Source organism: Haliotis rubra, unplaced genomic scaffold (genome assembly GCF_003918875.1).
Source record: "Haliotis rubra isolate DU_JTF1 unplaced genomic scaffold, ASM391887v1 Scf1400, whole genome shotgun sequence".
In the NCBI taxonomy this organism is placed as follows: domain Eukaryota; kingdom Metazoa; phylum Mollusca; class Gastropoda; order Lepetellida; family Haliotidae; genus Haliotis; species Haliotis rubra.
In genome coordinates this window covers 149,103-176,844 of record NW_025765338.1, presented here as the reverse complement: position 1 = coordinate 176,844, position 27,742 = coordinate 149,103, and the positions used below count along the sequence as shown (strand labels likewise).

General features: G+C 40.5%; 1 long non-coding RNA gene across 1 annotated transcript; it reads left to right on the top strand.

Moving 5' to 3' along the window:
* Positions 1 to 3,987: 3,987 nt before the first annotated feature.
* LOC124268902 lies at positions 3,988 to 25,612 on the top strand. The gene is made up of 4 exons (XR_006896370.1): positions 3,988 to 4,088; positions 15,452 to 15,457; positions 22,902 to 22,907; positions 25,600 to 25,612. It is a non-coding gene; the product is annotated as an uncharacterized LOC124268902 (long non-coding RNA).
* Positions 25,613 to 27,742: the final 2,130 nt, after the last annotated feature.

The following is a 27,742-nucleotide window of genomic DNA, read 5'->3' as shown; positions in this document are numbered from 1 at the left end:
CTCGGTGTAAATACAGATCTGTGGGTGAAGCTAAAAATAGGATAAATCTTATTATGGCGATTAAAACGGTGGTTCTCTCGGACAGGATAGCTTGATGAATTTTGCTTTCAATTACACGTCAAAAGTGAAAAAAGAATAATCTTATTGCATTATGTGAGTATTTCGGTTTCAAATTGAATCTTTAATGACGTTTTTAATCTTCAATGTTTGATATAAACGTTTATTTTAAAAATTGATAGTTTTTTTCAATTTAACACGTCTTCCTCTTTGGAACATGAAAAAACTGGGACAAATCAAACGTTTTCGTTTAAGGAAAATCGAACATTTTTAGAAGGCAAATAAAGGTTTTCTTATCAAATAAAATACATGCTGACGTGGTTTCAGAGTAACCCTTGCCGTATACAACTTTTGAAATAGCCTTAACATACAGGATTGAGCATAAACACTCTAAACATAATGAAAAAATCAGAACGGGGGAAAATCTAATATTGCACCGAGCGGGGCTCGGGTGCATCTAAGTTTGAATGTGTACTGAAGGGTATAGAAACTTATACCTCTCAGCTGATGTCATATGTTTGATTTTCAATTGATATTATATCCAAGAAACGAGCTGAACTGATGCTCCGGCGACACTCAGAGAACATTTCATCATGATTTTATTTTCAAAAATATAATTTGATTTAAAACTTTAATTTCGCTTAATACACGACTGCTGATTGGCGTCTGTGGCAGGGTATCTTTAAAAGTCATTAAGGTAACTTTTTGGCACACATTTACATTTAAGACATGGTAGGGATCATGTGATGGCAAAATTATGTCTTACTGAAGTCTTTGTAATACCAATATATTTTACCATATTATCAATGAAATTAAATACACATAATAAAATAATAATTAAATTTGTCAAGAGTGTTAATTTCCAATTTCATTATAAACAAGTTCGGTACACTTTCCCTCAGTATATAATTATTTTTTGACGATGAAATTGCAAAATATATTAATGCTTTCTTTCTGTCATCCCTAACCACACACCTAAGAATCGGTGAAACCGTTAGAGGAGTTACCACGACTTGCACCTATCAGATCATTTAGGGTTAATGAAGGAGGAAAGGGTTCTGGAGCGAGTGAGTGAGTGAATTGGGTTTACGCCGTTTTTCTCTCACTATTCTAACAGTTCCAATACACAGAATGGACGTCTATTGTATTATAGCAAAACGTAATGGACGTCACTCGTACCCAGGTTGGGAAGCGAACCCGGCCCCTCGAGTTTATTAACGAACGATTTATCCACTAGGCTACCCATCAGCTCGTGAATGTCATGAGACCCGTGAAGATCCTCGTTAGAATTGATCTTCAGCAACCCATGCTTGTCATAAGAGGCGACTAACGGGATCTGGTGGTCAGGCTCGCTGACTTGGTTGACGCATGTCATCGTATCCAAATTGCGTAGATCGATGCTCATGATGTCATTCACTGGATTGTCTGGCCCAGACACGATTATTTACAGACCGCCGACATATAGTTGGAATATTGTTGGGTGCGGCGTAAAACTAAACTCACTCACTTGTCAATGTGGAGAACTGTAATACCCCAGCCATAGACCATTTCGAGCAAAAGCCACTATTATATGAAATAGGTTTGGAGTTTCTATATCTAACAGTCGAATTCCGTTATCTCGAACCTAGCGCACCCTATAGACTAAACTTCAATCGCAGCTGATTGGCTGTTTTTATCACCATGGCAACACCACACCAGGTCCATTGCGTGCAGCAACCAAAGTTTGCATCACTGGACACCCTCAGCAAAAAATGAAAATGAGTAGCACAAAATAAAGAGAAAATAATCACTAGCAATTGTAGTTCCAAATTCTATAATACTTCCTGTCTTTAATGACAATTTTCTGTTGCTATGGGATACTTCATAAAATCACCTTTAGAAATCTATCCTTTCCGCCTGGGCGACTAGGAACGACCTCAGTGGCAGGATGATGACCCCAGCGAGGTGGTATAACGGCACATTACGTCCACAATGTGTAACTATGTACGGCTTTTTAGGGTCGGCCACTGCAGACTTAGAACGTGTTAGTACGGAAGTGGGCGGGTTTGAAATATTTATCACGTCTTTCGAAAAGTCAATTTAAAACTGCAAGAAGTCCTAACCGACAGTTAATTGATAAATAGGCTGAAGACGAAGCGAATCTGGATTGTTTTTATTTTTGATGACATAACATAAAAGTGATAAATTAATTTTAAAAAGAAAACAAACAAACTCTCCTGGGTGTAGTTTTGTGCTCACTTAATGTTTGCATTTCATTACTGGTCACGCGAAAGTCAGTCTATATGTGTCATAACGGATCTGTGATATTCGGGGGAAGGTGTACCATGATGGTTAAAGCGTTGGACGGCCACACAGTGCTCTCTTCCATGAGTGAGTAAGTGAGCGAATTTAATTTTACACCGCTTTTAGCAATATTCCAGCAATATCACGGCGGGGGACACCAGAAATGGGCTTCACACATTGTACCCATGTGGGGAGTCGAACCCGGGTCTTCAGCAGGACGAGCCAACGCTTTAACCACTAGGCTACCCCACCGCCCCTCGTCCATGATGTCGTCGTATCATTGAAACATTGCGACGTAATTCGTCGTTTAAAGTAATAGCAAATTGGAGTACCGATCAGGGGGTTTTGCAGCGTTGTTTTCAGCCGCTGTTGGTTTGTTGGTTAGTTGTTTAATGCCGCGTTCAGCAATATTCTAGCTATATGGCGGCGGTCTGTAAATAATCCAGTGGTCAAGAGCATGAGCATCGATCAACGCAGTTGGGGATACGATGACATGTGCCAACCAAGTCAGCGAGCCTGACAACCCGTTAGTAGCCTCTTACGACAAGCATGGGTTACTGAAGATCAATTCAAACCCGGATCTTGGTTCAGCCTCTGTTAGGAATTATTGAGCAATATCACGACAGGGGACCGCATAACGGGGTTGTCGAACCTGGGAGAACAGGTTTACCATTAAAATACTCCACCAACCCCCAGAATGGATGAACGACGTTGGGATAGATGTGTAACTTGGTGAATGCTGTGTAACGCCGCAGTAGTCAAGATTCAAGCTATAGCTAAGTGCCTCGTTCATGATCGGGGGCGATGGGGTAACCTAGTGGTTACAGCGTTCGCTCGTCATGCCAAAAACCCGGGTTCGATTCCCCACATGGTTACAATGTGTGAAGCCCATTTCTGGTGTCTGCCGCCGTGATGTTGGTGAAATATTGCTAAAAGCGGCGTAAAACCATGATCGGGGCGGTGGGGTAGCCTATTGGATAAAGCGTTGGCTCGTCACGCCGAAGACCCGGGTTCGAATCCCCACGTGGGTACAATGTGTGAAGCCCATTTCTGGTGTCCCCCGCCGTGATGTTGCTGGAATATTGCTAAAAGCGGCGTAAAAACCAAACTCAGTCAGTCAGTACATGATCGAGACTGGACTATTGGGTGACAGCATGAGCACAACTTCAGGGTACACGTGATACACATATTGCATACACAACGAACTTCGTCAAGCATATCTAGTACATGATTGGTCGTCGTGTGCAACAAAGGGATCCTCCTGTACAGAACCTGGCACAATTGGAAGCTGCTTTACACGAGGAATGGCGTAGACTGCCCCTTCAGAGGATCAGGAGGCTGACAGGGGTATGAGGAGGAGAGTGCTGGCTGTCATATAGTCCCATGAAGGTTATACATACTTGATCTTAAATCGACACGCAAAATGGCACTTTGACTGTTCACATTCACCAATAAATTCAACATTAAACATTCCAAGGCCATACTTATACAGACATGGTTTTGTATGAAAATCAGTGTTTTTATAAAATGAGCAACTATCATCATAAAATCAACATGGATTCCAATCGTTGTCGGTTTTTTTATGAGTCAAAGGATCACACGGGTCAGACAAACGTCACCACGAGAGCTTTAGAAATTCTACCCACACTGTTCACTGACTTTCTCAACCAATAGCCCCGGCAAGGGCGCCTAGCCACCGGCTCCTCGGGCTCCGGCCCCCCTCAAACAGCAAGTATAACTTGCCTCCTGTAATTATATCTATTTAATTCATAAACTGTAAATACTAAATCTCATCAATCATTTTGTAAATACTTTATCTTTGTCTTTCACCTTATATGTTTATTTTGTGTATTCTGTATATAGTACATGTAACACTCCACCCACACCCACTGCCCCCTCCCCAACTTTCAAACCCTTCCCCCTTCACCGCTTCACCAAAACCCCGGTCACTCCACCCAAAAATCCACTACATCTGCCCACAAAACAAATCTCACACTCACCCCACAAAAAATAAACCACAATTTAAACCTCATTATTGAATTCATCACTGCAGCAATACTCATGAACAATCCCACAGCCAAAAAATTACATAACATTGCACGCAGAAACAAAATATATCACAAGAGTCTAGCTAGTCTCATCATAGCAGTTAAATCCCTCTCATAAAACAACCCACCACTAAGCTACCCTAGCACTTCAACCCTCTCTTCAAAATTTCTGCCCCATCCATGGCTTATTATAATATCATATTCCAAATTACCGCAGTCATGGCTCTGATACAATGGAATTGTAACGGCCTCCGAGCAAACGGGCATGAGCTTAAGGCACTCATCGCCCAAAACAAAATTTCGCCCCAAATAATATTCTTACAAGAAACAAAACTTTCACCAAAATTCGCCTTCAAAATCCCAGGCTACAATTATATCAGGAAGGATAGACCCCGGCCAATAAATCTCCCAGGTCCGCCAGCAGGGGGACTGGGAATATTCATTTCAAATAAACTCAATTATTCAGAAATTGACATTCAAACTACTAACTTAGAAGTCCTGGCAATAAAAACTACAATAAATAATAAACTATTAACTTTCATAAATACCTACAGAAGACCCTCTATTAAACTTATACCCCAAGATTTAGACAATATCGCAAAATTCTTAACGCCCAACACCTTTATCCTCGGGGACCTAAATTCTCACCATCCATTATGGGGCACAAAACCCTATATTGATAATAACGGTTTTCTTCTAACTAACTGGCTAGACGACCACAACCTCGTCACACTAAACGACAATCAACCCACCAGATACCCTCTCTCCCACGCCCAATCTCCAACTGCAATAGATCTTACAATCACCACCCCCACATACTCAAAAGCTTGCCTATGGGAGGTACATGCAGACACATGGGGCAGTGATGGGGCAGTGACCACTGCCCCATAAAAATCACCATATCTTCACTTCTTACACCAGAATCACATACAAACCCCCAAACTACCCCCACTTCTAGCGCCGAAATCAAATACAATATACACAAAGCAGACTGGAACAAATTCACCAAACTCTGCAATCAAATTGACCCATCAAACATTATAAACACCGACACAGAAACTTTTAATTCACAACTCACAAACACCATCATCAATATAACAAATACATGCATACCCACATTTCGGACCACTCAAGCACAAAAAACAGTCCCATGGTGGAACCAAGACATAATTAACGCCAGAAAGGCAAGAAAAAAGGCCCTTAATAAATCAAAGAGGGACCGTTCGAAATTACATTTAGCTAAAAAACTCAGAAATAATACAAAACAATTAATCAAGGCAGCAAAAAAGGAACATTGGAGAAAATTTTGCTCAACCCTCAGGCTAAATCAACATAACTCTAGAAAAATTTAAAGCCATACAGGGAAATTCCAAATCCAATATTCAACCTAACCTTCCGAACCTCCCCACAAACAAAGATAAAGCTAATGCTGTTGCTGCCCACTTCTCGGACACTAGCAGCTCCACCAACTACACAGCTAACTTCCAAAACACCATTAAAAATCACCCACCCTACTCACCTGAACCACCCCACTCACATCTACCTATAAACAAAAACATAAACATACACGAACTTAAGGCAGCCTTAAAACATAAAAAAACAGCCTCAGCCCCTGGTCCAGATAACATTACATACACCATACTAAACAAACTTCCACCAAACATCCTAAACTTAACACTCACCCTATTCAACCATATCTGGACCACAGGAAACATACCATCTTCATGGAAAACAGCCAAGGTGGTACCAATCCTAAAGCCAGGGAAACCCATAAACTCCCCAGATTCATTTCGACCCATTTCCCTTACCTCACACCTATGTAAAACACTAGAGTCTATAATAAACAATAGACTAAAACACCAAATTCATACCCATAACCTAATTAAGCTTGGGACCAGAGTGGCTTCACTCCAAATAGGCAAACTTTGGATCACATTTTACATTTGGAACATGATATAAAGGTAGCCCAAGCACAAAAACAATACACGCTGGCCATTTTTATAGATTTCAGCAAAGCTTTCGACATGATCTGGCACAACGGCCTAATACAAAAACTACAAAAAAATGCCATACACGGGCGGATTCTAAATTTCATTCAAGCATTCCTTAATAACAGACAAATAATAGTCAAATCTCACAACACTGTCTCGGACCCTTTCCCACTAGAAAATGGAACCCTCCAGGGGAGCATAATTTCCCCAACACTATTCAATTTTATGATAAATGACATTTTTCCGGACAAGTGGCCAGAAATTTCTACTGCAAAATTTGCTGATGACATTTCATTTTGGACATCATCTACTTCAGGAAAACAAGCCACAATCAAAACTCAAAGAATGCTAAACCACATCCAAAACTGGGCCCAGAAATGGGGGTTCCATATTAACGTCAAAAAAACCGTGGGCATCCTATTCAAAAAACAAAGAATGCAAAATTATACACCCAAACTTCATCTCAACAACCAAGAAATCAAGTTCGAAAAAGAGACAAAATTCCTAGGTGTAACTTTCGACCAACACATGACATGGACACCCCACATTAATAACCTGGTCAACTCATGCCAAAAAGATTTAAATCTCATGCGAGCCATCAGCGGCACAAACTGGGGTGCCGACAAACAAACACTTATTAGTATATACAAAACTCTTATACAGTCTAGACTGGACTATGCTGCTCCGGTCCTCCACTCTATCTCCCCAACCAACCTCCAAAAACTAAATTCAATACAGTATAAAGCCCTTAAACAAGCCCTAGGCACTAGGACTGGTACCTCCCACAACACTCTTCTCTTACTCACAGGCATCCCTTCAATCAAAACACGAATAAATCAAACCGAATTCAATTACTGGGCTGGGGCCCAACACAACCCAATCTACAAACTTATCACAACTAAATACACAAACATTAAAAATCTACTATCAAAAATTTAAAACAACCCAAACAAAGCCCCCTACTCACTCACCCTCAACAGTCTGCTTCCACTCACACCATCTAAACACCATCCAACACACACCTCCCATAACAAGCTACATTCATGACAAACCCCACCCCCTACAGATATGACCCTAGTAGAAACACTCCAAAATCTCCTAAACCCACAGACACTCAAAACCAAAACAAACCTCATCCAAACCCACATCAACCTAAATTATCCCAACCATACCCAGATTTATACAGACGCCTCAATCGGCACAAACAAACGCATAGGCATAGGCATCCATGTAAAACCAAACACCCCCTAACAACAAACCCCCACTATACAAACCACACAAACATCAACACAGCAGAACTCACAGCAATCTCATCAGCACTTCACCTCATCCCCACTATGCCCCACACCAACATCCTATTACTTACAGACTCTCTCAGCGCCATCAAACAACTTCAACACAAGCACTCAAAAGCACGAAACGACTTAATACACAACATAATTATACAAACCGACTCACTCCAACAACTAAATAAAAACATAACACTAATGTGGATTCCAGCTCACACACACAACCAAGGAAATAACACAGCAGACATAGCAGCCAAACTAGCCACCACACAAAACTCTCCACCCATTAAATTTCATACATCCAAAACCGAAATAAAACAACTCATCAAACACCACATAATCAACCAAAACTACCAACACAACCTTAACACAAACAAATCCACCTGGGTCAAAGCAATCATAACTAAACCTATCACCAAAACACTCACCTACTCAAGCAACAAACACATGGACACACTCATTACAAGATTAATCACTGGCATCACAAACTTAAATCATCCATTATTCAAACAAAACAGACACCCAGATGGATTATGTACACATTGCAATCAACCTGGAAACCATTGAACACATATTCACAAACTGCCACCTCCAACAAACAAACATCACACAACTACACACAAGCATTCCAACTAAATATCACAACAACATACAGCTACTTTTAAATCCTTTAACCCGTCAAATGTATTCCATGCCATAGCCACCTTTATCAAACTCAAATATAATAAATAAAATTTAGATCCTCCCAAACAATCCTCAACATACTACCTCTCAATAGCCTATATATTTAGACCAGGCACCCAAAATCTCACTTCTCTATACTCATACCCTACCACCAACATAAGCCTGCTCATTTAGACCTGGGAAACAAATTCATTTATTTATAGTTGTCTTATTTCCGCTAAAGGTCCGCGCCTCTCCCAGCCAATCAGCAACCACTAAAGCGTAAACAAACCTAGCTCCAGCCCTCATGTACAAAGGTCACGACCTCAGCCCCAAGCCAGTTCACAAACAGTTCTTTACCACACACACGGCCTTTGCCTTATCGTCCCCTCACCCCCTACCCCCCCCCCGTTTCAACCCATTTTTTCTTTCCTTATTAGGCCCCTATATTAAATAACTACAGCATAACTGTATCACCACATCATATCCCCCAATATGCTATACACTCATTCTACACTCCTCCCACCCCACCCCCCACCCCGTCACCCCCCTCACCCAACTTTAACTACCCCGTATTTATTCCAACTCCTCTTATTAATGTAACCGGAGTGGTTTGGTATATACCACAAAGGCAAATAGTTTTTTGTAGATGTCAGTTTAATGGCAATAACTGAAGAAGGCCCTGTAAAAGAATAAATACATTGCATCAAAATACGTTACAATACTTCATGGGCCAATACATGTGAGGCTTAGCAATAAGTACTGCAATCATATATAATCACTATTCATTAATCAGGTCTCAGAGTAGACATGTGTATATGTATATAATGACTATATTTCAAGATACACGTGTAGCATCATACAAGTACATAACATGATTATTTACAATATAATATGAAAGAACCCTCACCGAGTGTATGGCACTGTGCGTTACCGTCACAAACGTTAGGAACTATGTTTGCCACACCTGAACATAAACATATACAAATCCAATAATATATAACATTCTACATCTGTACATTATCAATCTACTGTACATAAAATATCTGTTCTAATAACCCATCCCATCATACATACATTCATTCATACATGCAAAGTTTGGCGCATTAGTTTAAAAGAAGTAGATGTATACATTAGGTTTACCTACACAATAAGATTAGATAACATCCTCGTGGGAATGCTGTCTAAGATTACCTGCAATACACTTACATATATAAAGTATTGCTAAGACCTGAATTATGTTGCATGTAACAGATAGTTAATTTGATTAATATTTACCACATATAACATGATACATGCTTTAAAGGAAGCTAAGAAATAATACATACACACTAAACATGAAAACATAAAATACACAATCCAAATATAAACTAACCTGTTATAAGCTGTTGCTAGCTGTGACCAGTGACCAGACAGACTGAAGTGAAAATGATAGCTGACCCACTAAACACCCTGCTATTGAAACTAAGGGGCCTGGGGCTGGGGCAAGACAATAGAGACAATAGACAACGTAAGCGCAAGGGTGACAGTGCTATTGTGAAAGTGAAGCAGGTTAGATTGAGTGGTTAAGCTTGGGCTAGACTTACTGATTAAAATACAAATTAAAATACACTTGCTTATATATACATAATTACATACTCCTACATTCTTCCCTCCCCAGGAAAATGACGTCTCTGTCATTCTGTGTTCTGGCGAGTGAGAATGTTTAGAAAAGCTTTCGTGATGTCCGGTGCAGTCTCTTCTAATGTTCCAGCATTGGTTAAATGCTCTAGGTACCGAACCCTAGCCATCCAATCTGGTTCTGCTGTGATATGGCTAAGTGCATACTGTCCTGAACGCACCCAACTAGGGGGTTGCCTAGCACGTGTTGACCTTCGTGGAACAACATCGAATCCATTAGCATCTGGAGCAGAGTCATCTGCGGTGTCCATTTCTTCAACTGCTTCAGGTGAAGACACGCGGTCCAGAACATCATTATTTGCTCCTGCTTCTTCATTCTCAGGAATGACATCATCTCTGTGTAGTTCTGGAGTATTAACACCAGCGTCTTCATCCACTTCAGCATCAGAAGGATTCACCTCTGTTTCTCCCTCTCCTGGGATGTGACCGTCGTCACCAGAGATATGTTCCGCTGCTACCTCAGCCTCATGATCGTCACCACTCGCCTGAGTAGCAGTATCCGTATCTGCAGAAACATCCTGTTTGGTATCTGTAGGAATACCAGAAGCTGCAGCACCTCTATTTTGTGGATCTCTACAATGATGTCTTCCTGGTTGGTGTTATCAACTGGTAGTACATTATCTGACTTTGGTTGTGGTCTAGATCGTCTTGGCCTTGGTACAGGTTTGGGTCTGGATGATGGAGACTCTGCTTCAGGTGATGACTCAAGCGTTATCAAAGCCATGAAGAGTGCCAATTGGCAAAGAGATTCCTATGCAAAGTCTTCTGTCGACCTTCACCATTCTCTTTCTGCACTACAAAGACAGGGAACATCTTGATTAGGCTGGGACAGAATAATGTAAGGATCCTCCTCCCACTTGTCCGAGCTTATGTTTACCATCAAATGCCAATATCTTTACTAGTCTGCAGCGATCTCCAGTCTGCAGTGCGGCTCCCTCACCATTATGTCATATCCTTTCTTCTGCCTGTCACGAGATGTTTTAGCTGAAGCCAAAGCTAGTTCATATGAGTCCTTCAATCGTTTTCTGAGTGATCTGGTATACTCAGTGAGTGACGTCTGTGTCATTCAAGTTCTAATCCAAAGGCAAGATCGAGAGGGAGACGTGGTTCTCTACCAAACATTAAGAAGAGCGGTGACTGTCCAGTTGAATCATGCCGTGTGCAATTATAAGCATGTACGAGAGGCCCAATGTGAGATTTCAATCGCTTTTCTTGTCAGGGGACAAAGTTCCTAACATGTCACATAATGTGCGATTAAACCTCTCGCACATGCCGTTACCCATGGGATGATATGGTGTTGTTCTGGATTTCTTCATGCGGTTAATAAACACAATTCCTTTATAAGATTTCCATCAAAGTTGGCACCTTGATCAGAGTGTATGGCTGTGGAATCCCATAATGCACGATGAAGTTGTCAAAGAAAGCTTTTGCTGTGGCTTTGGCTGTCATGTTGTTGGTGACATATGCCTGTGCATATCTGGTGAAGTGATCCGTGACAACTAACACACAGTGTTTGCCTCCTTTGCATGGTTCAAGGTCCAAAGAAATCCATTGATACTAACTCTAGTGGCTGAGTTGTTTCAATTCCTATGAGTGGAGCTCTCTGGTTGGTTGGAGTCTTCCGGCAGATGCATCTCCTGCAATTTGTAATCCATTCATCAACGTCTTTAGACATGCGGGCCAGAAGAATCTGTCTCTCAAGAGAGACAAAGTTCGGTCTCGTCCTGGATGACCCATATTGTCATGAAGGCCTTCTAATGCATCTTTGATGTACTCAGCTGGTAAAACTAACTGCTGTCTAGTTTGTCCGTTAATTGACACTTCTCTGTACAAAATTCCCTGTTCAAGATGAAGATTCCTAGAGATCTTGAGCAGTGCTGAATGAGTAAGGGGAATCACAGAAATCCTGTCTCCTTGGTTTGTTGTTGGATTGTAAACATCTTGTCCATTGTCTCAAGATAAGGTCCTGGTACTGTGCCTTTCTCCAGTCCGTTTTGACATCCTGGCTAAAGGGACACCAATAGTGTCTAAGTTCTCTTCCAGAGTAGCGTCAGCCTGCAAACATAAACTCTCAACATAAGGTTGGGTATGAATGACGTTGCACACAGCCTTTACAGAGTCGCCTGGCATATGCTCATGTCCTCCACTTGTCTCTAGTTCTGGTAGACGTGACATACCATCTGCATCTGCATTGCTGATTCCAGGCGGTACTTGATGTCAAAATCATAGGCTGCCAAGGATGCTAACCATCTATGTCCTGTTGCGTCAAGTTTAGCTGAGGTTAGAATATAGGTCAACAGATTGTTATCTGTATAAACTCTGAACTTGGTACCATAGAGGTAATCGTTGAACTTTTCAGTAATTGCCCACTTCAAAGCCAGGAACTCAAGACGATGTGCAGAGTAGTTCTTCTCAGCTTTGTTTAGTCCTCTACTGGCATATGCAATAGCTCGCTTCTTTCCATCCTGCTCTTGATAGAGGACAGCGCCCAGTCCATGTGTACTAGCATCTGTATGGAGCTCAAAGGTAGGCTGTAGTCTGCATAGGCTAGAATAGGGCCGGCGAAACCAGAAGCTGTTTTAAGTGATGGAATGCCTTCTCTTGCTCAGATCCCCATATCCACGGCTGTTGGGCAACTTTCTTCCGTGTTCTCTTTGTCTGTGTTGGTGGAGGCATAAGACTTGACAGGGGCTTGGTGATTGCAGCAAAGTTCTTCACAAATCTCGGTAATACCCTGCAAATCCAAGAAACTGTCTAACCTCTGCTGGATTCTTTGGTTGGGGCCATGTCTTTATCTTTTCAACTTTAGCCGGATCTGGTTCAATGCCTTGTCCTGATAAAATATGTCCTAAGAACTTGATCTTGTCTTTGAAGAAGTTGCACTTATCTGGAGCGAGCTTGAATCCGCAATCTCGGGCCTCTTAAACACCTTCTTTAGCCTGTCCAGATGTTCTTCAAAGGTATCCGCAAAGACAATGGCGTCATCCATGTAGATAAGGCATATCTTTAAGTGCATATCTTCAAAACAGTCATTCATGAGGCGTTGATAAGTGGCGGGACTGTTGCACAAACCAAAGGGCATCGGTTGAATTCAAAGAATCCGAGGGTCCCTACGGAGAAAGCAGTTCTCTCCTTGTGATGTTCTTCTAAGTCAACATGGTGGTATCCGCTCTTCATGTCCATTGTGGGTAGAATTTTGATCCTCTAAGTGTATCAAACATCTCCTCAATCCTAGGGAGAGCGTAGGAATCCTTAATAGTCCTCTGATTTAGCTGTCTAAAATCAATGCACATCCTTAGAGTCCCATTTCTCTTAGCGTACTAATACCACATTGGAAGACCAAGGTGATCGTGATCGACGGATGACTCCACTTGCTAATAGTTGGTGCAGATGATCTCTTACTTCAGCATGCATAGATGGCGGAATTCTCCTATGTCGCTGTTTAAAGGGTCGTTCATCTATGAGATCTATCCGGTGTTTCACTGCACTAGTGTGTCCAAGGTCAGATCACCATGAGAGAATATGTCCAAGTAGTCCGAGATAACCCTTAATCCTCTTCGCATTGAGTGCCTGAGATCTGTGAAGTTTCTATATCCATCCTATTAAAGAGTGAATCCTTGTCCTGTGACACATCTGTCATAGAAGGCTGTTCTTCAACATCAACAGGCTGTATCTCACACAGAAGGGCACGGGGTTGAATGACTACCATTCTTGTGGTAATATTTGAAATGTTGACATCTACAAATCCTCTCTCTCTGTATGTTATCAAGCTGGGTGAGATGTCAAGATCATCAGGAATAGCTGAACGGCTAGTACTTTGCAATATAGCACATGTATTGCGGTAAGGAAGTGCCTTGTCAATGTAGCCAGTGATAGTGACTTCTGAATTGGGTGGGATGACAACCTTCTTCACTCCTGCACACTTGACTAGTCCGAGCTTAAATTCTCGTCGAACAAGATCCCGTTCCTGCAGTACCATACACCTAAAAGCTAAATACCAAGGTGTATAAAGGTTGGCATCTTGCAGAAACTTCTCCCCATGTAGTTGTCTACAGGTTCCTAAGTAAACATATTGGTCCCAAGTAAAACCGGTACCTTGTGATTATAGTTGCTTGTAGGAACAACAAGCAGAAGACATGGCTGGCGTTCAGCATCAATCCCATTAACCTCTAAGTCCAGCTGAATGTAACCTGAGTATGGCAGGGGCTGTCCATCAGCACACTCAATATCCAAGACATTTGTGATTGGGGTGATAGGAATACCTGAGAGATACTGATCATAAAATGCTTGATTCACAGTAGAGACTGTAGCTCCTGTGTCCAATAAAGCCCTTGTCTTGATTCCTTGAATACAGACATCAACTTCATTGGCATTTCCTACAAGTGCTGTTGTTTCATATCTCTGAGTACACATCTGTCGTCTGTTGAGACCTATGGACCACCCCTTCCATAGGCGTCTCCGTTTAAATGCTGACGACTGTGATCCATCCTGACTCTACATCCTGAGGCTATATGCCCAAACTGCCCACAACGAAAACACTGCACATCTCCCTCAAAAGGTTGTCCTCTAGATCTTCCTCTGTATGATAGATGATCATACTGATGTTTCTGGAAAGAAGGTTGAGAATAATATCCAGTGTTGCCCTTGTCAGTTTGATTATAAGTCCTGGAGTTAATGTTATCTTGTTCTCCGGTAGGCTGTTGATAGTGATACAGAGGAGGCTGCTGCTGTTGTTTCTTCAGAGATGCGACCTCAGAAGTAAGGCTCTTGATCATTCCTCGAAGTTCCTTCATCTCTGTTAGAGTGGGTGTTTCAGAAACAGCAGACATACTTGTGGCAGACAGTTTCCCTTTAGTTCTACCTTCCCTCTCGTTGAGTGTGCTTTCGCGCTCAATCTGTCGAAGTTCTCGTCGCAAAAGCGTCAAAATCCGAAAACAGATCAAACTTGTGTCCGCTGACATCTTTGATTGATGGCTTAAGTCCTGCCCAAAGCATGGAATGAAGGAGCTTGTTGGTGTCTAGAGCTAACCTCACCAGCTTCTACCGCTTTACTCAATAAAATCTTCTAGGCGACAACACCAAGTGTTGACATCCTCATCCTCCGGCTGTCGTGCTGTGTAGAAGGCCGCCGAATGCGTTTACGGGACTATCACTTGTGTCAAAACACACTTCAGTTTATCCAAGAGAGCAAAAAGACAAGCGGTGGAACCTAATCGCATGGCAACCCTTGCTGCCTCCCCTCTCAAAGACTTCCTGATCGAATGTTCGATTGTCGCCCTTGTATGTGCTTTATCCTTCAATATGCAATCCACTTCATATCTCCATAGGTCATAAGACACGTTACTTTTAGTTTCATCTCCGGAAAAGCAAGGTAAACTTGGAGGGTGAGATACAGTAACCACCTGAGCTGCTGATAGGGGACCAGGATACTGAGGTTCAGAGTCATGTGAAACACCTTCTGTTTTCACAGAGCCAGCTGAATAATCAGCCATCCATTTTAACAAACTTTCTGGGGAATCAGCCTTAGGTTTTACTTTAAGCTGCTTGAATGTTGCAACAAGTTGAGCAACTTCCTCTTCTGACATATGTTCCAACATGTCTGTTAGTAGTACTAACAGCGAGCAATGAGCGAAATGTTGGGGAGGGGAACAACACTAACTGTAAAGTATGGCACAGTTAGCACAGAAGAAATATGAATGTGGTGGATCACCACAGCGCAGCAAAATGTTCTACCGAGAATGAAAACCTAACCTTCAACATGGTACTGAATATGCTATACTGGTGCAATGGTTAGTCATGATGTGCAGGTGTAAGCTTTGCGACCGCTGCAGATAAACACACACAAAAGGAAGAAAAGGACAATATATTCAAGATGAGGGACCAAGAAATAAACCCAGAAGAGACAAAAAACAAACACTTTATGACCAACTGAGTTATATGACCAACAAACACCAAAAATACTTACCGGTTTATGGATTGAATATAAACTGATTTAAGTACTTTATTGTGGAACTACATTATACTTTAAATGTTTATTCAAGGTATTTGAGTGATAAGTAGGTGCTAATCAGGCATACATCATTCGCACAAAAAAACAAATGTATCATCCCGACAAACAGATGTTGAACATCAACTAAATGCGATATACCAATAGAATACTTACAATATCACAAATAGCTAATCTCAAACTAACTAATAAACTAACTAAGCTAATCTGACCAGTAATGACTACCGGTAACTACAGGACTGGGTGAGCTGGGTATATTGCCGCTGTGAACAATATTTCAGTTATATCACGGCATGTCAGCTTGATGTGTGAGGGAAACCCTAAGTGATGCAGGGTCAGACGTTTACCACTCAGTGCAAACCACGATATAGAAACATCAGTGGAACTAACTGGGATTAAAACCCACGACCACTGGAGATAGAGTGTCTGAGGTCGTTGTCTGTACAGCAAAGTTCTGAGACGTTATATGGCTGATCCGCCTGTGCCCCCAACTCAGGGACTGTTTAGTTTATGCCCTAACTTCTAACTGCCTACTGACATAGACAATATGTCTACTGATGATCTAATGAGAGAACAATCAAATAAACTAATTACTGACTATCTACTGACAAGACTAATAGATACTCTAACTAATGACTATATACTGACAAATCTAACATGATGTGACTAATGACCGGCCGGTATGATCAACACTATGTGCACTGCGCAAAAAAAACTCGGAAAGCAAATACATAACAGGCAAATTCTGAAATATTGCATTGCATACAAGAACATAATCCAAATTAAATGTTGGTTAGCTTGTTCACAGCATAGTTATCCTCTTCTCTTCATATATATAAATGTCATTCACAAAACGCACAATGGGATATACAGAATGTGACACGCGTTTCAATCACAGTCAATATCACTTGCACAATACAAGAGTCTCAAATATCTACAAGCCAAGTAGTAAGCTCAAGGCCGAAACTCATGTGTAACAAAGTGTCTGGTTGTGTACCGTAGTGTTACATTACTTGGTCATTACGGTTCCCTTCCATCTATGGAAAGTTGATGTCCATCATTGTCCCTTGTCACTGGTTGCATCACTGTTACTTCTGAACATCTACATCCTGCCGACGACGCCAATGTAACCGGAGTGGTTTGGTATATACCACAAAGGCAAATAGTTTTTTGTAGATGTCAGTTTAATGGCAATAACTGAAGAAGGCCCTGTAAAAGAATAAATACATTGCATCAAAATACGTTACAATACTTCATGGGCCAATACATGTGAGGCTTAGCAATAAGTACTGCAATCATATATAATCACTATTCATTAATCAGGTCTCAGAGTAGACATGTGTATATGTATATAATGACTATATTTCAAGATACGTGTAGCATCATACAAGTACATAACATGATTATTTACAATATAATATGAAAGAACCCTCACCGAGTGTATGGCACTGTGCCCGTTACCGTCACAAACGTTAGGAACTATGTTTGCCACACCTGAACATAAACATATACAAATCCAATAATATATAACATTCTACATCTGTACATTATCAATCTACTGTACATAAAATATCTGTTCTAATAACCCATCCCATCATACATACATTCATTCATACATGCAAAGTTTGGCGCATTAGTTTAAAGAAGTAGATGTATACATTAGGTTTACCTACACAATAAGTTAGATAACATCCTCGTGGGAATGCTGTCTAAGATTACCTGCAATACACTTACATATATAAAGTATTGCTAAGACCTAGTTATGTTGCATGTAACAGATAGTTAATTTGATTAATATTTACCACATATAACATGATACATGCTTTAAAGGAAGCTAAGAAATAATACATACACACTAAACATGAAAACATAAAATACACAATCTAAATATAAACTAACCTGTTATAAGCTGTTGCTAGCTGTGACCAGTGACCAGACAGACTGAAGTGAAAATGATAGCTGACCCACTAAACACCCTGCTATTGAAACTAAGGGGCCTGGGGCTGGGGCAAGACAATAGAGACAATAGACAACGTAAGCGCAAGGGTGACAGTGCTATTGTGAAAGTGAAGCAGGTTAGATTGAGTGGTTAAGCTTGGGCTAGACTTACTGATTAAAATACAAATTAAAATACACTTGCTTATATATACATAATTACATACTCCTACATTAATAACAACTGCTTTATTTTTCTGTCTCTCTTTATAATTTCGGCTTTTTATTTATTTATATCATATTTTAATCTGCTTTTATTCTAAAACTACCTAAGTTTAATCTCCCATAATTTACATTTTTTTGGGTACGGTGGTTTATCCCTATTACTACATTATTAATTAATTTATATATCAACCCCACCTACCCCGTCGGCGACATTGGCCACGCTAAAAGCCGACGTAAAACTTCAAATTTCGTTCGTTCGTTTTCAGATTTATTCACTGTTAATTATCTCTAGGCCTACATGTTGATGCTTGACACTGAGGAGCAATTAGTGCCCATAATCCGATGAAAAGACCCTTAAGCCCATAACAGCACTTTGGGTACTCACATTCAATCTGCTCATTTCCACCTTTCACGGTCCCCTGTGATGTCGGCAATGTAAACAAATAAAACAATGGCGACCGGATCACGTCCACGCGAGACTACCTAAATCATTATAAAAACACACAGCTGACATTTTAGCTGTATAGTTTATGTTTATTTTGTTGTATAACGCGGAAAGATATTGTCAAACTGTAATGCTAGAATTAGATTAAAAACCAACAACAAAGTGTTTTTCCCGTGAGTCTTTGCGAGACGCCATTTTAATAGCCGCCTCAGTTTCCCTCAAAGCACTGGAAGAGAGAATTCGCTACCTGGAAAAGAAAGATGGAAATGGCTGCGAAAAACTCGCAGTACCACGACCCTGTCAGGTAAGACCAATTTATTTTGTTGTCAAATAACGTTTAATGAATTATTTACTTTACGTACAGAAATCTGGATTGGATTGGTAAACAAGCTTGATATTGTTCATATTTTGCACATGGGTCATGAATCATCTCAGCTACAAAGACATAATTTCCGTTTTAATTTCAATTCAGTGCGTGTCATGGTTATGTCAATTTTTAACATGGCGGTCTATGGGGAAAGAATACGCAATGTTGTATATATGTTGGGATACGGTGATTTCGTAGACTGAACCAGTTCGTAGATGCAGTGGATTCGTAACCCAGACTGGTTCGTAGACGGTGATTTCGTAGACGTGTATTAATAATTGAATAATAGTATATATTAAGTTTGATTTTTACTTAGAATGTCTATCACGAAGTTGTTATGCTTTGTTTTCAGTGATACGAAACTAAGGGCAGCTAAGGACAAGAACGTGTGATTGAAGAGTGAACGAATATTTTCCCGTATCTTGTCTAGACTTGTTTTACATGTATTTGTATTTGTATATGTAGGGTTTGTGTTGTATTATATTATATTCGGGAGAATAGTCCACTCGACTTGAAGCTGATGGTCGTCGGGCATGGGTTGGGGTTCCGGGTCAGCGATAGAACTAAAATAATTTTACACACAACTGAATTTAATATATTAACGGCCTATGAATTTGTCGGACATGGACCACTGTGAAGCATATTTTATTATTTTAAGCATATTTTCACCGCCGATCATACTAACCTGATATATTTTATTTATTTCACAAAATGCAAACACTTTTCGTCGATTTTCTTCATCATTGAGGTTGAACTTTTCCCATTTTAATAACGTCTACGAATCCACCGCTCAATCCTTCTACGAATCAACCGGATTTCCACGTCTACGAACTAGTCTCGTCTACGAATTCACCTATATGTTGCTCATGCAACTAATATGCGGAAAATTATGTATCTGTGACCAAGATCATTTCCTAACAACCTGCAAAATTTGACAACCAAATATGGAAAACTGAATTAATCAAAATTACACAGCTACACTAAAGTAGCATGCAAGTCTATGAGAATTTTGCCGACGGACTGTATAAACTGTTTTGCTCGAACTAAGGTTGGTGAAGTAAAATAAGTCTATCTATAAATATACTACAATTTTGAAAAATATAGCAAATAGATTATATATTAATGGATTTGGTTTATTCATTTAGGCTGTAGTGAGGAAACATGTGTCACGACTACTCCTGGAGGAAAAGATCACCCTCTCTTACTGAAGGTATGTGTTTATGGTACTACGAAACATAGACATAATTTCACTTTGAATATTTTATTATTATGCTTCCCTAGATACATTTTCACAAAATGAACCATACAAAAGTTACATTTGCAAATGGATTTGAATAACCGGTAACTTAATCATGATTTCAAATTGGACCAAATAAATCTTAACTTCACACCTGTGTGAAATTGCAGTCAAACTGACCCCTTGATTTTACAATACCGTAATTACTCCAAGGTTATGTCACATGAGATAACTAAACTTCATTCATCAGGATGTTTATATCAGGCCGTTCACTAACTGATTGCATAACCTAAAGTGATAAATCTGTAGTTTGCTTGTTGGTATAAATGTCGCTGCAGGTTTTAGGGTTTTTTTAAAACTCGAATGAATGAATGGGGAAATGCAAAGAAAAGTAACGTGTTATTGTTTATTGATGATGAGTCTGGAGACTGTATAACAAATGATCAAGGATGGTCAGCAGTAACATGTGAAGGTAATTGTGACCTATCTGTAGTGACTTTCATTATAAATAGTAAATAATTTCCAATTAATAGTGTAGAGACAAGGTTTATGGATGTCAACTCATTTATTATGTGAAAACATGTTTCAGAGTGAATGCTTACCCCTTCGTCAGGTGTAAGCATTCACTCCGAAACATTGTGTTTTCACAAGACGTTGACATCCGTAAACATTCATGTCTTGCATTATTTACTTCTAAATACACCTCAAAGACTTAATGGTGTAAACATACAGTCACTACTGGGTGAATATTCTTGTGCCTTCAACAATACGACTGACTGACTGAGTTTGGTTTTACGCCGCTTTTAGCAATATTCCAGCAACATCACGGCGGGGGACACCAGAAATGGGCTCAATACGAACTGTAAAAAAATTGAATATAGCAATTTGATGAAAATCTATTACTAGTATCATTATTACTATATAGAAAATGCAATAAATGTTCACATATATATATATAACGTATTACTACCTCTGGACTGGGAAGCATGTAACTTCAGAGCAAATTTTGTATAGATTGTGTGTCCTCTTTAGAAAATAAGATATTTGATTCGGTCAATGAAGTGTGATGAATTGCATAATTTGAGTTTTGAGAAAACTAGTGCAAAGTGTGATTGTTCAATTTAGTTCTCTTTTATTCAAACTTCCTTTTGCATTACTCATTTTAAATCATCCTTGGCATTGTCAGTTTCTTGTTGATTGATGTTTGTGTAATTTATCAAAATAACCTAGTAATTCGTTATTACCTGCCATTTTCAGAAACTTGCACAACGCCTAAACAGACTTGCATCTATCGATTGGCCAGATAGACGAAAGAAAAAGGTAGCGACAACACTCACCATAGACATGACATCACCAGTCGTGAGTGACGAAGATGACGTCAATTACTAGTAGTTGCATTCCGTCCCCTTTGTCTGGGAGTCCAGCAAGCTTAGGGCATACACGACGACACTGGACTTGGAAAGAATCTTACACCTCCACTGCTCTCGTCATGGCCAACGTGAGGATGAGGATGAGGCATCCAATCAACCGGAGGGATCTCCGCCCAGGGATGCCCCTTATTGGGCTAACTGACCAACTCTTGCAATATAATTGAATTTATTTTCAATTTCATAATGTAATTTTTATTTTATTTTTGTATTGTAAGCTGTATGTTGTGTTATTGTATGATGTATATCATAGTGGATGTTTGGCGATAGTTGTGACATAGAGTGTGTGGCTGAATGCCAAGGCGTGCAAATAAATGTCCGATGCAGCTATGTTTTATTACTGTGTTAAGTTGTATGTTAATGTTATTTTTCACCATTAGCATGATTTAGAAATAAATTTCATATCTAACATGCTATTTCAAGATAATAAGTGAATGAAAGTTTAACTGATGAAAAATCACTACTTTGTTATAAATGATATATGATTTCTTAAACTGGATTGAGTTATGCCAAAATGCTTTGCCCTGTTTTTTTAGTGCTATATTACTAGTTATATGTATGATCTTTATTTGCCTTAAATGCTAATTCATTTTCATGTTGAGAAAATAACACAATGAATCGTATTATATATTCTGTTTTTCTTTAAGTAAATGTCATGATAACAAATTGCTTATATTGTTTTTAACAAGAGTTTATGATATGAATAAAGAAGAATGTTTAAATTTGGCTCTTTGAAACGCATATGAAAACCTGTGAACCTGAAATTGAAACCGGTAACCGAAACTATGCGGAAACTATGTCGGATTGTTGGTAACTGAAACTCTGCGGAAACTATGTCGGATTGTTGGTAACTGAAACTCTGCGGAAACCTGTTGGAGTCTTATTAATAACTGAAACCTTGCGGAAATCTGATGGATTCAAAGTTAACTGAAACTCAACGAAAACTTGTCGGAGTGTGGGTAACGGATACCTTGCGGAAACCTGTTGGAGTGTGGGTAACGGAAACCTTACGGAAACCCTTAGAAAGTGGGTAATTGTAATTTTCCGTTATTGCGGAAACTCAATGTAAAAGAACGGAAACTCACTGGATTCTAGGTGGAAACTTAAGTTTCAGTCCACTCTCCACCAGGTTTCCGCAGTTGCGGAAACCAAGTTATTTTTGCTGTGTTGAAACTTTCGTGAAAATGAAGTGTGCACCTCTCCTTTCTCAATAGTGTGCGCACGCACGCACGCACACACACACTCAGAAAGCTGTATCCGTCCCTGTTAAGGGTAATAACAACTATTATAATCTTGGGAAGGGATACCTTGATCGTAGAATGTAGAATGACCTACCTGGGTAGAGGTGAGATTTAGGTTGCACCCGGCGATGTAGTTGGTGTTATTTGCCTGTGCACTTCCGCCAGAGAAAATAGCCATCACTTGAAGCCTGTACAGATTTGATCCTATTTTCTGTAAAAATGTTTCCGTCGTATTTTTATTGTCTGAGCTATATAACTGTGAACTGTTGGCTGGACAAATTAATAGAAGAAACATAATGAAGGATCATGTCTCAATAACTATCAGGACATTACTTACCTCTACGCCACAGTCTGGCTTCTGATTGGCTAATCCGTCAGACAGGTCAACTGTCAGGATGTAGGGGTCACTGAATGACCCTGACCCTATGACTGATCCTGCACTGAGACTACATGTTGAACGTCGATTGGCGGCGAACAGGTCACTTGGTTCAAGGTCACTAGTGGAATACACGAACTGGAGTATCTTTGCCGTCTTGTCACATCGTGGAAAGGCTGAACAATAATAGGACATTGGTGACTGATTGACAATAATAGGACATTGGTGACTGATTGACAATAATAGGACATGGGTGACTGATTGACAATAATAGGACTTTGGTGACTGATTGACAATAATAGGACATTGGTGACTGATTGACAATAATAGGACTTTGGTGACTGATTGACAATAATAGGACATTGGTGACTGATTGACAATAATAGGACATGGGTGACTGATTGACAATAATAGGACATTGGTGACTGATTGACAATAATAGGACTTTGGTGACTGATTGACAATAATAGGACATTGGTGACTGATTGACAATAATAGGACATTGGTGACTGATTGACAATAATAGGACATTGGTGACTGATTGACAATAATAGGACATTGGTGACTGATTGACAATAATAGGACATTGGTGACTGATTGACAATAATAGGACATTGGTGACTGATTGACAATAATAGGACATTGGTGACTGATTGACAATAATAGGACATTGGTGACTGATTGACAATAATAGGACATTGGTGACGGATTGTTACCATGACACAGTGCTCAAACCTAATACGAAGTAAAGCCCGTGAAGATCCGGGATAGAATGTGTCTTCATTAACCCATCCCTGTCGTAAGAGGCGGCTAACAGGGTCGGGTAGTCAGTCTCGCTGACTTGGTTGACGCATGCCATCGTATTCCAAATGCGTAGATCGATGCTCATGATGTCAATCACCGGACTTTCTGGTCCATACGCGATTATTTACAGACCGCCACATATTGCTGACTGCGGCGTTAAACAATTAACAAGCAAACACTAATTGTTCTACTGATCCAACACTGATCATATACACATACTCACTAATTACTCTGCTGTCTGTCACCTGTAAACAATAAAAGCCTATATAAAGTACAGTTCAAAACATGATAAATCCATTCCGACTGGCATGTGAAATCCCTGTTAAAGGCAGGGTCTATTATACTTTTCCGACTGCATTATAATCATGTGTTCATCAATTGCCATGAAATATTTCTGATACCAGGCCTGGTGATCGCGAAAGGAAGAACGGATTCTATTCCACCAGTGGCACGCGTCAAAACATGTACACATGCAAAGAAATGTCTCTTCCCCATCAATACCACATCAAATGCACACCGCCCTACATATCCCGCTCTCTTCTACATCCATATCTTATGGATGTCTGCCTTGATGAAAGATGATTATTCCAATGGCCGTATGGGCCAGACAATCCAGTGACTGGCAATATGTTTATCGCTTCATGGAATACAATAACATGATGTTTATGTCCACCCAATCCCCTTATTCGCCTCTTACGACAAGGATGGGATGCTAGTCACATCTTACCCGCAAATCCCACGGCTGTTACTCCATTTTACACTGTTAATTATGACTGTGTTTTCAGACTGATTTCAAATGTGCATTCATAGCAGACACATTTTAAACAAAACGTCAACTTACCACAGCCATGAACATCAGCAGCAGGGGGACTGGGATGATGTATTGAAACGTCACAATCCTTTCAGTCGTTACTGGAACCACAGATGTAGAAGCCGCCATTAGTGCAGGTGTATATTGCAGCTATTGATATGATTCGTGTATATAGCATGTAAAGTCAGTATATACTACAGGTGTCACATGTAAAGTCAAATAAAGCGGCAGGTATATATAACAGGTAAAGTCAGTGTTTGTTGAATGCTTCACAGGTAAACTGAATTGTAGCACGTATTACCTACAATAGATACAACCCGTGAAGGTCCGGGTTAGAATATATTTTTTTTAGTAACCCATGCTTGTAAGAGGCGACTAATGGGTTCGGGTGGTCAGGCTCGCTGACTAGGTTTACACATGTCATCGGTTCACAATTGCACAGATCGATGCTCATGCTGTTGATCACTGGATTGTCTGGTCCAGACTCGATTATTTACAGACCGCCGCCATATAGCTGGAATATTGCTGAGTGCGGCGTAAAACTAAACTCACTCACTACAACAGATACATTGCTGTCGATGGAGTGAGGAATGAGTTCGGTTTACGCCGCTTTTAGCAATATTCCAGTACTATCACGGCGGGGGACACCAGAAATGTGTATCACATATCGTAGCCACTGTCGGTGGAAGATTTAAAGTATCATTAACGGGGAGGCGGTTTATCCTAGTAGTAAAAGCGTCCACACGTCACCCGAATTCGATGTCCCACATGGGTAAAAATATGTGAATCCCATTTTGGTGTCCCCCGCCGTGATATTACTTAAATATTGTTAAAAGCGGCGTAAAACTAAACTCACTCTCATCGTACCTTTCTGATGCGTCCACAGTATGTTTTATGTTCTTTGTTGTCGATGTTTCTCTAGGCGTAAAACTGACCCGTGAAGGTCCGGGTTAGAACGAATCTTCAGTAACCCATGCTTGTCGTAAGAGGCGACTAAAGGGATAGGGTGGTCAGACTCTCTGGCTTGGTTGACACATGTCGTCGGTTCCCACTTGCGCAGATCGATGCGCATGCCGTTGATCACTGGATTGTCTGGTCCAGACTCGATTATTAACAGACCGCCGCCATATAGCTGGAATTTTGCTGAGTGCGGCTTAAAACTAAACTCACTCACTCACTAGGCGTAAAACTAAACTCACTGTTTCTGATGCGTCCACAGTGTTTTACGTTCTTTGGTGCCGATGCTTCTCTTGCCGCCCGTGCTGAATTATGAATCCATCCGAGAAATACAGGTAATTATATTCCTTATAGCGTTGCAGAGTCTGTGCCCCTATGGGTGTGGCATCACACCCCCTCACACCTTCGTATAACACACCTATCATTCACCAATCCTCCTAATAACGTGAACCATCTATATTCATAAGAGTGAAATGTACACACTCAGATCGAACGATTTCTTTATCAATAAATATCAATTCAGCCAAGGTATACTTATTTAACGACCCATCGCCCCAAATGTGTCTCCCAGGTGTTGAGTTTGACATGAGATACCTCTGTATAAGATTTGGATCAAAGGAGTATCAACAAGGGAGAGAGGCCGCATCAACAAGTTCTGCTATCTAATACCCCCAGGCGTGCGAGGAGAGAGTGACAGGAGTTGATGAGGACGTTCAGCCTGTTTCGTATGGGTACCACGTTTGTTTATTTGAATGCTAACGTTTTATTTGCCGACTTAAAATCAACACTTGTTCAAATGTAATCAATCGTAGTGAAAAACGGAAATACTTAGTATAAAAATTTCAAGAGTTTGTAATAGAAATATTTAAAACGAAAACATGGGGTTGCATGTTTGTTTACTCTGTGGACATTTTTTACGAGGTCTCTAACACGGATGTATTGTATGTTCAAGGACTGGTTGAAACGAACTCAGCCTAGCTATGTTAATGTCGCTGGCTGCTAACTTTGCTAACTTAATCTTCTAGCAAGTCTTCACACTCAAGAGTGAGTGTGTTCATTTTTACGCCGCTTCAGCAATACATTTTGTATTCCAGCAATTTCACGACGGCGACACGACAAATGTTTTTTACACATTGCACCCATGTGGGGAATCGAACCCGGGTCTTCTGAGTAACGAGTGAACCCTTTGACCCCTAGGCTACCCTACCTCTCCTGACGCTCATTAGGTCAAAAAACAACGTTAAAACAACGTTAAAATAACGTTAAAACAACATCTCTGTACCTAATGTATACGCGGGCTGTTGTCTATAATTCCTTAATGGCGAGGACAGCCGCGAAATCAGCAAATTTTCAAATGTAAATCCCTGGGAGGAATGCCTTTTAAAGTAAAAACTAAACTGTTCTGAACGATGATATGGTCCACTCTCAACAATGGAGTGGACAAAAAATTGGGGTATGACGGGCTTTAAACACTAGGCTACCCCACCGACCCCGGTTCAATGTAGAGCCACCCGGTTCTATCTCGGACTCAGCAAGCACGCCTCTAACCTGGCCATCACGTGATATCGGATGGACGTCCACCAACCGGTCCACGCACGCACGCACGCACGCACGCACGCACGCACGCACGCACGCACGCACACCTCCCTAGGTGAGACAGTGGGCCAGTGTGATTCGCCTGTGGGATCGCTCAGTGAACACGACGCCGAAACGGCTGAATAAGAAAGTAGCAATTAAGCAGCAATTACAAAAAGGAAAAGGAATTGGAATGTTAGAGTTCGTGAAGATTTTAATAAAATCCACTTGAATCATCTCTTCTTTGCAGAAATGAGAACAGAGAAGAAGCTGCTCGCGAAAACGGTAAAGAGAGTGATGTTTGATAACTTGAAGCCAAACTGG